This window comes from Rissa tridactyla, chromosome 5 (assembly GCF_028500815.1).
Source record: "Rissa tridactyla isolate bRisTri1 chromosome 5, bRisTri1.patW.cur.20221130, whole genome shotgun sequence".
Taxonomy (NCBI): Eukaryota; Metazoa; Chordata; class Aves; order Charadriiformes; family Laridae; genus Rissa; species Rissa tridactyla.
In genome coordinates this window covers 80,983,134-80,995,178 of record NC_071470.1, presented here as the reverse complement: position 1 = coordinate 80,995,178, position 12,045 = coordinate 80,983,134, and positions in this window count along the sequence as shown.

Below are 12,045 nucleotides of genomic sequence, written 5' to 3'. Positions count from 1 at the left end.
GGATTGTTTCTTCTTATTTGCATTGGTTCAAAGGAGCGTAGACTCCTAAAGGAGCGTAGGCTAATGGCTTACTATCAGCTCCATTTGCAATCACTGGCATTTGTGCTCCAAGTGAGACAAGTGGAGCATTAGTATTTGTATTCAGTTCCATCACAATGGGCAAGCAATCGAATTTAAACGTTTTTCAGCTTAGCTTGATTCAGATAGCTTCTACAGAAGAGGTGATGGGATGGAATTTCGCACCTGAATGGGGCATTCTGCACTTGAGTAATACAGCAGTTTAGATATTGATCAGAAAAGGGCTTCCTTGAGTAGCTTAGCTTCCACCGTGTTATTTATTCAATGTTTTGCTTATCTTGGTAATGATAAATTAATCCATTTTACTTGGTTCTCATTTGCTAGCATGGTTTCGTTTCTTTTGCAGGCTTTGCAAGAGAATGGTAATACTTAAAATCACTTTGATATTCTTCAAGAAAATGTTTGTATTACCTGCCCCTTGAGAAAGAGAATTGAAATCTGGAAATAGACATATTACTCAAAATCATTCACATAGGTTAAAATTTACTAATCTGGCAAGCTATTTAGACAGTGGGATTTTTACTGTAAATGGTTGCTTACTAGAGCAAAGTGAAAACATTTTTGTTTTGTGAAACATGGCAGTCATTTTCATTTCAAAATGAAACAATTTTTCATTAAACTCTTCAGTTACCATCAACAACATTGGAAGGGTTTGTATCGTTTGTCGGCACCTTCTAAACTATGTTACTCTCCATCAATTACAAAAATGTCGACTTGGGCATATGCTGACATTTGTGCTTGGGACTAGAGTGGGAAAAATTTCTGTCCCGGCTCTCCCAGAGAACTGTCACACGCCTCAATCTGTCAGGCTGGTGGCAACATGCTCTTTGGCATCCCTCCTCTTGACAGAAGTGAGCGACGGCGTGTTTGGGCTGGTGAGGATTTGCAGTCTTGTTGCTTAGCAGATCAGAGCAATAGCTTGCTTTTTTTTTTTTGCGAAAGAAGTTTTATAACAGCTTTGATGAAATAGTATTTCCAAAGGAGTCACATTTTTGACACTAAACCAGAACATTCAACAGCGTTGTCAGTCGTTTGCATTAGGTTTTCTTGCACTGACACATGTTCTGTCAGAAACATTTCCAGAAGTGCTAATTATACCTTTATTGCTGGGGAGGCAGGTATAGTGGATTTTTGCTTTTGATGGTGGTCCTGTTTAAGATTAGTACACAGAGGAGTTGACGGTGAACTTCAGGAGGAGCTGGATGCGATTGCAGGGGAACCAAGTCGCATGCAGGTGCTGGAAATCAGCTATTTCCTTTGATTCCTGCCACTTTTGCACAAAGTCTGCTTTGCAGATACTGTAGGTGCACATGTGCTGGGAAGGGTAAAGAATTTCACACACCAATTAAGGAGGCATAAAATCACAGCACTGGAAATCAGAAGCAGGCTACATGGTAAATAATGTTGATATAATAGGTTAATGAAATAGAAGTTGAGCAATTACTGCATTTCTTCACGGTGAAAGGCAGAGTTACAGTTGCAATCAAGTAGTAGAAATGCTCTGGGTGTTCGAAACCAGAAAGAAAAGGAACGAGTGTTTTACACTGCAGAGTGAATAAATGAGTGAATAAATCACAGGCACTTAGGCTAAAGCAGGAATTGTCAGAAAGAAGAGCCTAATGATCAAGTGTTCCTCCATTTGAGATGAATGCTCTGCAGGCTGAAATACTTGGATTATCTTACCGAACTGAGCCACGAGGGAAAATCACATTTAGGCACTGAAGAAAAAAACAAACTGCATCAGAATCTCAGCTTCTTGACAGCAAGCTTCCAGCAACCATGTTTTATGGCCTAATAAAAATAAATAAAAAATTGATCTTCTCTTTTCATGGTAGCTTTAACTGTAATGTGCCTTTGCCGGTTAGCTGCAAGCCCTGCCACCCATATACACATTTACTCACGTATGCACAACAGGATGCATGCAGTATTTCAGCTTATAAGATTATTTGGGAAGAAAGGCTCTGCAGAGATGTAATAATAGAATTTCTAACTTGTTTTGATGAGGGCCTCCGAGGTTTTGAAACCGATACGGTTGCACGCGGGCGGGAGGATAAGTAATCATTGCAAGCGATGCAGCCGGCAGAAATAAAGGGTGACGAGTCCAGCTTGTGTACCAGCTTCATGCAGTGAGGTGCAGGGTGTTCTGGCCCTGGTCCAGAGAAGCACTCAAACAAGTTCTTTATCTGAAGCACAACCACAAGCACGTTTGTCCTGATTCGAAGGAAGTGGTCACGGCTTGCACGGCTAAAATTGAGGAAAGTAGTTGCCTAATATATATGCTAAAGTAATCTTATTCAAAAAAAGGGACCCAGAACAGTTAGCAAATCATCCAAACACCAGCTTAAAGCAAGTTGGTAATAACTTCTCTTCATCTACTCGCTGGATGCTTGTTTGATCACTTTTCATATGCTAGATTTCTGAGCAAGCCCCAAAATGTTCTTGCTGTTTCCACCCGTGCTTAGCCTTCACATAATCTCCTGGGTTTTATTATTCTTGCGAAAGCAGTTTCTTGCACCCAAGAGTCCTGCCCAAAGTTCTGATCCTGTAGACACTGCTGCAGGCAGCACTTCCCAGCTCTCAGCAATCCTTTCGGGAAAGTGGGAGGTTATTTGCAAGGCTGAATTCTAGACAAGCACCAAAGTCGGGGGAAAGAAATTACACCCCTTCTTTTTTGCTGCTGGTGCGTGTTTCACTCTGTAGTCTTCCAAAGAGCTACCGAAATGGCTAAAGTGCTGTCCTGCCACCGGGTGAGCGCAATTAATGAATCTGCAGCTTTGAGTCTCAGCACAATAGCTAAATACCGAGAGGTCTGCTGTCTCCGCATCCTGCAATTTCTCTGTCTCTAGATAAACTGCATTCATGATTGTTATTGATTCAAGTAATAACAGTTGCTGAGTTAAGCGTCACGTTTGTTACAGCTCGAGTTGAAGGCTCTGAACATACAAAACCGGTGTCTGGATTAAGATTTTAGTGTTGGTTAAGATTTTTCAAACCTTTTAGAAGCATCTTCAAATTCTCTTAAAAAGTAACAAATGTTCATATTGAAGTAGAAACTATAGTTTGCTTTCTTGTACAGTAGGCAAAACTAAATCTAAATTGTTGTGGGAAAAAAAAAAGGCACTTTCTTATGTCTCCTTGTCCTAAATATTACTAGGCAGACAGGTTAAATATTGGCTTAATACAAGAACTCAGGAGTGTGAAAATGAAGCGAGTATCCATTTGGAAACTTACGTTTTTCTATTGGAGAAGAAGACAGAAAATGTTCCTGATACCCCATATGTGTGATCTCATCCCGCATATCGATACTCCTACAACGCTTGGGAAATCCGGAGTACTGAAAAGCTTTTGGGTCCCATCTGACCTGTAAGAGATGACAGCACATTTAATAAAATTGGGGCGTAATTTTCCCTTTTGAAACCTGGGTTATTTGGAATAATTCCGTTCAGTGTTCTGCCACCCTTCTCGGAGTCCACAGTTCTATCAGTCTTGAATGCTGGACCACGCTGCCGCTGGTGTACTGGTGGAAGAAGTGTCTGTGGAGCACTCGGATAACATGGTCTGTATTTCCACTGCCTATCAATTGAATCCGTCCAGCTTTGCCGCTCTAAAAAAAACAGAATCATCCCCATTCCCAGATTCTCTAAGGTCCCGTCGTGACTCAGAGTTATAACTGAATGAATATGGGTGTTTGGTTACAGGAAAATCTGGCTGCATCGTCAGCCGTAACCATCGTAGACGGTTAAGGCATCTTTGCGTGCCTCGATGCAATTTACAGGAAAGATGGTACCAGCCCCAGGATAAGCGATAAATGATCAAGTTAAACCATTAAACCAGAAAGGCTCTTTTCAATTATTCCTTCTGCTTATTCAGCTTCCGAGTGTCTGTTACAAACCAGAAATTGATCTTGGCCTCCTGGTTACTTGAAACTTGAACTCTTTTTGTTGTTCTATACGGGCGGCCTCTTTTGAGACTAATAATGTTTATTTCAAATCAGGAGATAAATTTTAGAAAATTAATGCATATGCCTCTTCTAAGTAATTCTTTTGCCATTGCTCTCTAGAGCCTTACTGCCTCCTTCTATGAGGAGTAAGGACTGGGGAGGGATTCTAGCATTCCTGCTTATTTAGGTTGCATGTTATACTTTCTTGCTTGGACTATAAGAAGCATCCCTCATTATTTAGTTATAGGATTATAAAACATTTCAATAGTAAAAGAAGGTGAACTATTTCTCTTCCGTACAGCTGTAAGAAATTTCAGAACTCTGTTTTGTTCATAAACTCCCCCCAGATGATGCAGGGGGGGTTGGTTCCAACCAGATGATCTTTAAGGTCCCTTCCAACCCGAACCATTCTGTGATTCTATGACGTATCTGTTGATTCAGCTGATTTTAAATAGAATTTCGTATTTACAACTGCATCTTAAAACGCAGTCACCGTTAAAGGTTAAAAGCATGGTTTGGAAGTATCTGCTATCACAAGGCGCTGTATCACTGGTGACTCTTGCACAAGAGTAGATTGTGTCTCTTACGGAGCTTTGATCAATATTCTGTCCATATCAAATGCAAGCGTTAATCCTGCCACATTTCCCAAAGACCCTAGTTCTTAATTCCTTGCAAAGAAATGCTGATAAGAAAACTGTGCTTTGAGCAGTTCAATTCCTCGCTAACAATACAAGTGAAATGGGGAAAGTGCTAATTATTGTGCCTGAGAGAACAGGGAGCTGGGATGCGCGAGCATGGGAGAATGATGGACGCTGGCCTTTCTTTCTTCCATCAGATAATGTTTTCTACAGACTTGATGAAGACGTCAGAATGAAGTTTTGCTGTTTCGCAAAAAGGTGAATGACCATTGTCCCAAATTATTTCAAATTGTTTATTGAGCATTATTATGAAGTATTATTCTAGAGGTCCAACAAGGGTAGAAGATTCAGTGTAAAATGGTAACTCAGTGCGTAGTTGTCTCCTTAGCTCAAGCTTGCGGTGACGCTATACTTACGTTAAGAATTTGGGAGGCTTTATGAAGTAGAATTTATTTTTTTGATGTATTTCTTCAGGAAGTAACATGCTTTCTATGGCCCTGACAAAATTTGCAATATATGCAGCAGTGCTTACGTTCACTCTGTGAAATCTCAGTTCTGATGCATATAAATCCACGGAGGCGCTGGGGATATAACTTGAGCCGAGATGAATCATGTGGGCAAGCGGACAGATGGTACCCAAAAAGCGCACATACGGTTTTTCCGTGAGGATAGCAGCAAGCTGACAGCCCTCCACCCCCTTCGCCTCCTTGGCTCTCCTGCAGCCTCGGTGCAGTAGGGGTCTGTGGGGAGCAGGGAGAAGTAGAAGGAGATTAGGTGCAATAGTTTGAGAGTGTGAAATACGTCTGATTTTTTGCATTCCTCAGTAACCTGTTGAGTCTGCACTGAGCAGAGCGTTTCCAAAAGTGAGTGCGGGAGCCGGATCTAACCCTGGTGTGTCCCTCGGCTCTAAGCGTAGTGGCTCTGTTACCCGAGCGACAGCCAGGTGTTAGCGATACAGCATGACAAAGGGCATCTGGTATTTTTAACGTGTGATTTTTTTTCATCACCTTCAAAGCAGAAATCATGGCGGGTCCACCACAATTATTTCGCTCACCAAAATCTGAGTCAGGTGGCCAAAACTTCGACGAACTTTTCTATTCCCATGGCAATATCTGAGAAGTGTTTTCACTCCTGGCCAAGGTTCTCAAACCTCTTCAAGGAGAGGGATGTTTTCTCATACCGATGAAGTTCTGAGCTGGTTCGCCTGTGCTGGTGGAGGTGTGTGAAATGTGGGGTGGGGAGGTGGGGAGGATGGATGCTGCTGGTGGATACCACCGTGTGGGCCCTCCGCTTTGGATGGGAGGCTTAGTTTCGAAGCAAGGCACCCCAGCGAGCTTCTCTTGGTGGTGACGGCTGCTCTTGGAGCATCCCTGCTGTAAGAGGGGATGTGCGCCCAAGAAGCACGGCCAACGTGTCCCAGCTTGGACCACGGGCCCAAAAGTCGAGGCGGTTGCCACGGTGCGCTCCGCACCCCCGGCCCCGCTGCCCTCCGGCTGCCCGGTGCTGCCCCGAAGTGCGGCAGAGGCGGGAGCTGAAGGCAGGACCGGCTCGGCAGGCTCCCGGCCCTTTCCCCTCCGCCCGGTGCCCCTCTCCGCCCGCCGGTCGCCCTGCCGCAGGGGAGGAGGCTCCGGGCGGCGAGAGGAACGGCACCGGCACCGGGCGGTCCGCGGGCAGCCGTGCCGCGCCGCGGGCGGCATGGAGTGGGAGCTCAACCTGCTCCTCTACCTGGCGCTTTTCCTCCTGCTGCTGCTGCTGGTGCTGCTGCTGCTCTGCCTGCTCCTCCGGCAGCTGCGGGGCTCGGCGGGCAGCGCTCCCGCCGTCCCCCCGCGCCGCCGCCCGCCTCCGCGGCAGCCCCGGGTTGCCTGCCGGGAGCCGTGAGTCGCCCGTCGCCGCCGCCGCCTCGGGTCGCCCCGCAGGTGAGTCCGCCGCTTCTCCCGGCGGCGGGAGGCTGGGAAGGACGGGGGGGTGTGGGGGGGAGCCGCCCCCCGGAGGGGCCGGCGACAGTTCATCGCGTCCCCCCCCTCCCCGCCCCCACGACCGTCCTCCGGTCCCCGGCTCTCTCTAGGGCGGCTGCGTTTGCAGCGCAAAATCCAGGGGAAATTTGAAGGTGAGCTCGCCCCGCAGCTTCGACTCTCAAACGAAGCATTACAAAACTCCCCTCTTTGCCGAAGAGATTACGTTGGCTTTACGTTGGCATACAGAGATCTGGATTTGGCCCGATTCGAGCGTTATTAAATTTAGCGTTTTGCAACACAGGAGACGACACTTACCTTTTTACATGGCTTTTTTTGAACTCTAACCACATCTAACCCAGTTCTCCTCCTTTTATTCCACAGGAGTTATTCCCTCATGTGGCTTAAAATGCTAAATAGGCTTCACTCCCCCTAGGTGGGGACAGACCAGGCAACATCACGCAGCTGACCTCTTCCCATCCCTGGTGTCCCCAGGGATCGCTTTGGCCCCAGCACAGCAGCTGCTGTTCCCCAGGTGCTGCCTGGGGCTGATGTCCACAGGGTGCAGTTGGGGAGCCCTGGGGCATGGTGCACCCTCCTGCCGGCTGCCCCCACCCCGTGCCGGGCATCGGGGGTCACAGAGGGAGCGACTTGGCCGCTGGGCCTTCAGGAAAGTCATGCTTGAGGCAGACCTTTGGTTGTCCTCTCACAGGTTCATTTTTGATAGCTCTCGTAGTGGCTTTCAAATGAGAGCTCAAGCAAGTGTGAGTTCTGTGGTTGTGTATGACCTCCGCCTTGACACAAGTTTTGATCCAGTCATTTATTGATGAGAGCCAATTGCCATTCCCACATTTATCAGTACAAAAGTCCATGAGAGGAGGATTTGGGAATGATGTTTGATGGAGGTAAAGCTCTCCAGTGAGTTTCTGTACCATGGCAAAGGGCGGATGCAGATTTGTCCTTACAGGAGGGACAAGTGGAGAAGATAAGGACAGATGCTAACAGCTGTGCAATAAGCTCGGCAAAAGGAAAATATTTTACAAGTACTATAGAGATGGTGGTTTTGCTTAAATATGTGGGATTTGGGGGTTCTTTTTTAGGTCGCTATAGATGGCAGCTGTGAGGGGCAGTCTGGCTGTGGAAGTGCAGGCAGATGAGTCTCCAGCATTGCCGTGGGGTGTATTTTACGGGGCAGAATGCTGCTCATTCAAACAAGTGCCTCTTGGTATACGGTCTGCCTTATTCACGCCTGCCGTGCATTTCTCTGTAGCAAGGCAGCATGCCGCAAGGACGAGACCACTGTTAGAGGCAGCAGTGCCCATACGGTATTCTTTGCAGCAGTGAATCTGAGCCCTCTTTTCCTTCTGTTCACTGCTGAGTAACTTGGGATGGGGGGGAAGAACCCCCGGTGCGAGTGCAGGGGTAAAGTTAACAGCAAGTGGGAGAGGCCCTCCTCCTCCGGAGCGTGTTGGCATTGCTCTGGCTCTTTTTACATCTGCCTGGCCCTGGCTTTTCATTGCAAGCCTTTGAAATTGTCACACACTCTGTGCTTTATGTCAGTCTCTCATTTGCATCTTTATGGACCCCGTCATCTCCTTTATGGACTGTCCCAACAGTCCTGCTTGGCAGGGACTTTGCAAGTCATAGGACATTTTATTTGGGCTACTAGTACGAGAGGCTTGGAGCTGATGCCATTCTGCCTCATATCCTTCAGGCCATGAGGATTTGCTGTCTGTAGCCAGCTGGTAGGAGCTGGTGAAGTCAGGACTGCGGCTTCCACTGGCCATGGTGGCCTTTCTGTGGTTCTTGGACCCTGGGGCCATAGCAGGCCACGCAGGCAGGAATGGCAGCGCTCTCCCATGTCCAGTGTGCTCCTGTACCAGGAGGATTTCTGCGCACAGGGTGACAAGGACAAATTCAGCTCGGTTGAAGGAAACTGTATCTGTCAAATTCCCGCAGAGTGGCTTCATGGGGGAGGGCCAGATCCTCGATTCTCTCTAGTCCTGCCATGCCTCCTCGTAGTGCCTGGTGGCCCAGCTGCCCTTCTGCACTTCTGGGTGGGCTTTTTCCAAGTCCAGAGAAATGGTGAGAAAACAGTACTGTGTAGGTTTTCCTGCTTGTGACCAGTCAATCTATACGGTCTTCTTATTCTTCCTCTGTGAAAATGGTGGGGGTGACTTTGGCCTCACATCAGTGATTAGAAAGAAGGCTGGTTAACGGTTTTGCTCAATTAATATAAGTAGCCATAAAACTGTAAAGCGTATTCTGCATGAGAACAAAGAGATTACCTTTATACCCAGCTGACTTTGCAGATAAGAAGCCCTGAAGTATTTCAAACAATGGAAATTGTTGGGGCGCTTTTAATAACTTGATTTGCAGAAGCACTTCGTACTTACTGTATCGCATGAGACAGAGAAGATCTGATTTTTGTAATAACTCTTCACAAAGAGTGAAGACAGGGCGCAGGCTGTTACCTTTATTTGGAAAACAGAAAAACAAGCAGATGACTTTCCTCTGACATAGATGCATTTTACACCAACGCAATGCAACAGAAAAGTTTGGGGAGGTTACTCAGTTAAACACTTAGAAGTTGGAGGATTATCATTTCTTTGTTTTGTCTTGGTTTTGGTACTAGTGCTGCATCCCTAATGTCCTAATTTCACAAATACCTGCAGTGTAGGAATAAATACCCCAAACTTCCAATGCAAGTAAGATGAGTGCTCCTTGGAAGTAATCTCCATGCTTCAATGCTGTCACCTGCAGCGTCATTTGAAAAGATAACCAGAGGAGTCGTTTGAGGTCACACACACAAGGGGCATCAAACATCTGCACCATTCAAACGCATTTCCAGTTGTTGATATGGATTTTAGGGCACAGCTGTGGAGGCAACACCTTTCCCTCTGGTGGTGTGATCACAGGGCAGAAAGGTGAATGGAGGGCAAGCTCTTCTGCGTTGATGTTGTATCTGATTATTTTTCCAAATGAAGACTGATGCTGCCGATAGCCCCTTGACCTTTCGGTCAGAGAGGAGGACCGGCCATCCCAGCTGCAAAGAATGCCTGTCCCACTGTCCATAGCTCTTCTGGGAAGTTTCTAAATTCCCAGCGTCCAACTTCACAATGAAAGACGTGCATCGTTTCGTTTAATTAGTGAGGAGAGTCAGAAGTAAGCCGAAGGCTCTAAAAGATTAGGCAGATGAATCATCTTGGGAAGACGTAAACAAATAAACTGCATGGCGTGAGAAATACCAGATGTGGTCGTTAGTAGTAAATTAATCCTGAGTTTGGAAAGCAACAAAAGTGTCCTGCATGTTGCTGAACTGCACAGGTGTAGGTATCCTGTCCTAGGAGGGGGGAAGGTCTCCTTTCTTTCTGTTCAGCCCTAAGGTGCGGGGTGCTGTCAGGACACCTCATTACTAGACCATCGTTGATGGGAATTCAGATAAGAACAATGAAAAGCCTTTGGGGAATTGAGAAAGAAAGAATGAAGTAGTTAAATATGTATGCTTTTGTTCGCTGGCAGCTATAGGGGAAGGCCACCATCCGCAAATAGTAGAGAGATATAAACAGTGAGGAAAAAGATGACTTATTTAGCATAATCCATATTGACACAGGCATAATGACAGAGAATAGGCATAATGACACCGAATACAGATAGACACCAGTAAAACTGATAGCGGGAGTAAGTACTTGACTCTAAGGTGCGTTAAGTCAAGAAATAATCTCCCAAGGAAAACACACAAAGCTCAATGTTTGTAAAAAAAAAGCTAGACAGCGCACAGAGGGGATAAAGCTGCGCTTTTCTGAAGGGGCGCTGCCTATGTAATCACCTCTTTTCACATCTCGAGATTAAAAGACACAAAGGCTCCGTGAACCGCAGTCGTTTCCGATGAGACCTGAAGAGTTATGCCAGAAATGTCCTACTTTGGGCATTTGCAAATACCTTAAAACAAATACAACCACCGAGTTCTTTTTCTGGTGGTTAATCTGGTACGAGTATTTTCACAGTGACACATAGCGTAGCTCTACTCGCAGCCACAGCTCCGCAAGACCCGCTGAGTGGCTTTAATTTCTTGACAGGGCAGAGAGACTATTTATTCTTTTGCTTCCCTTCAAACGTTGTTGCATCTGTGAAATTTGGCTTTGAAAATCCACCTCTGTGGAGGGCCATCAAAACTCTGACAGTCATTTAAGACCTGTTTTGAGGTGCCTTAGTGGGATGTCAGCCAAACAGGTTTTCCATTCAGGTGTACTGGCACAGCTGAGCTGAGCCCTCCACTCCTAGGGCTTGTGTCACGCTCAGAAGACTCGGTGCTGTTGGAGAGTCCCAGCTCGCTCCTGGACTCAGGTGGGTGGATACAAACCCGTTTCCCTTTCCAGAAAGCTCTTGAGATCCCATGATGCAAGGAGGAAGTTTGACAGAGAAGAAGGTTGTCGTCAATCACGGTCTTGTGGTTGCATCTTACCCCTTGTGCAGAAAAGACCGGATCCTTTTTTTCAGATAGCTGGAAAGGACTCTGAACGGACAAAGCTTTCAATAAGGAATATGATGATCTGCCTGATTTGGGCTTACGGAAGAATTTTAATTTTGTTGTTGTTGTTGTTGTTGTTAGATTGATATTTTAGCTTCCCTCGTGGTAATGACTGAAAGTTTTAGAAAATGGGGAATATGTTACATGAGGTAGTTACAAAAATTGAAGTACGATTCAGTTCTATGACAGACCTAGGTTGTTGGAGGAACAACTGGAGGACTTGTTTAAGGAAAGCCTCACAAATCCAAATTTTATTTATTTTCAGGGTGACTTCTAGTGAAATTCAGCAGCACGTGCTTCAGGTGACTTCCCTCCGAAAATACGTGTACTTTCTTTCTGATTTCAGAAAAATAAACTTCTTCAGAACAGACCATGTCAATAGTAATGGTCTTAAAATTATATTCCACTTTTTCTGGATATTTTTTTTTTTTAATAATCGAGGATAAAATGTATGTCCTCAGTCTGTTTAGTCTATTGTTTATGTATTTATGAGGGTTTTTTAGAAATTAATTTTGTACTCTTTTACCGAACCTGCCTTGACAGAAACAGCATTCTGCAAAACGAGTTAAAAGACCGAGTCACGGCTTGCTGAAGATAGCAGGAGATAGAGAAAAACAAATTTACTTTTCATTCCGGTCTTTGTACACAAGGCTTTACTTAATCGCTGTGTTAGTAAATGGCGCTTCTTCTCTTCCAAGAAGATTCAATATAATGTTTTCAGTATCTTTAAACGCTGAATTAACTGCAAGTCTGCCGTGATCACCAAGGCGTACTCACACCTGTTTAACAGGGGGGAATGGGCGTGCGCTAGCATGCATCTCCTGCTGAACGCTAAATCTTGCTTTCCTTGCCATAAATATTTTCCTCGCCATAAATATTTTCCTCGCGCTTATATTTTCTAGAGCA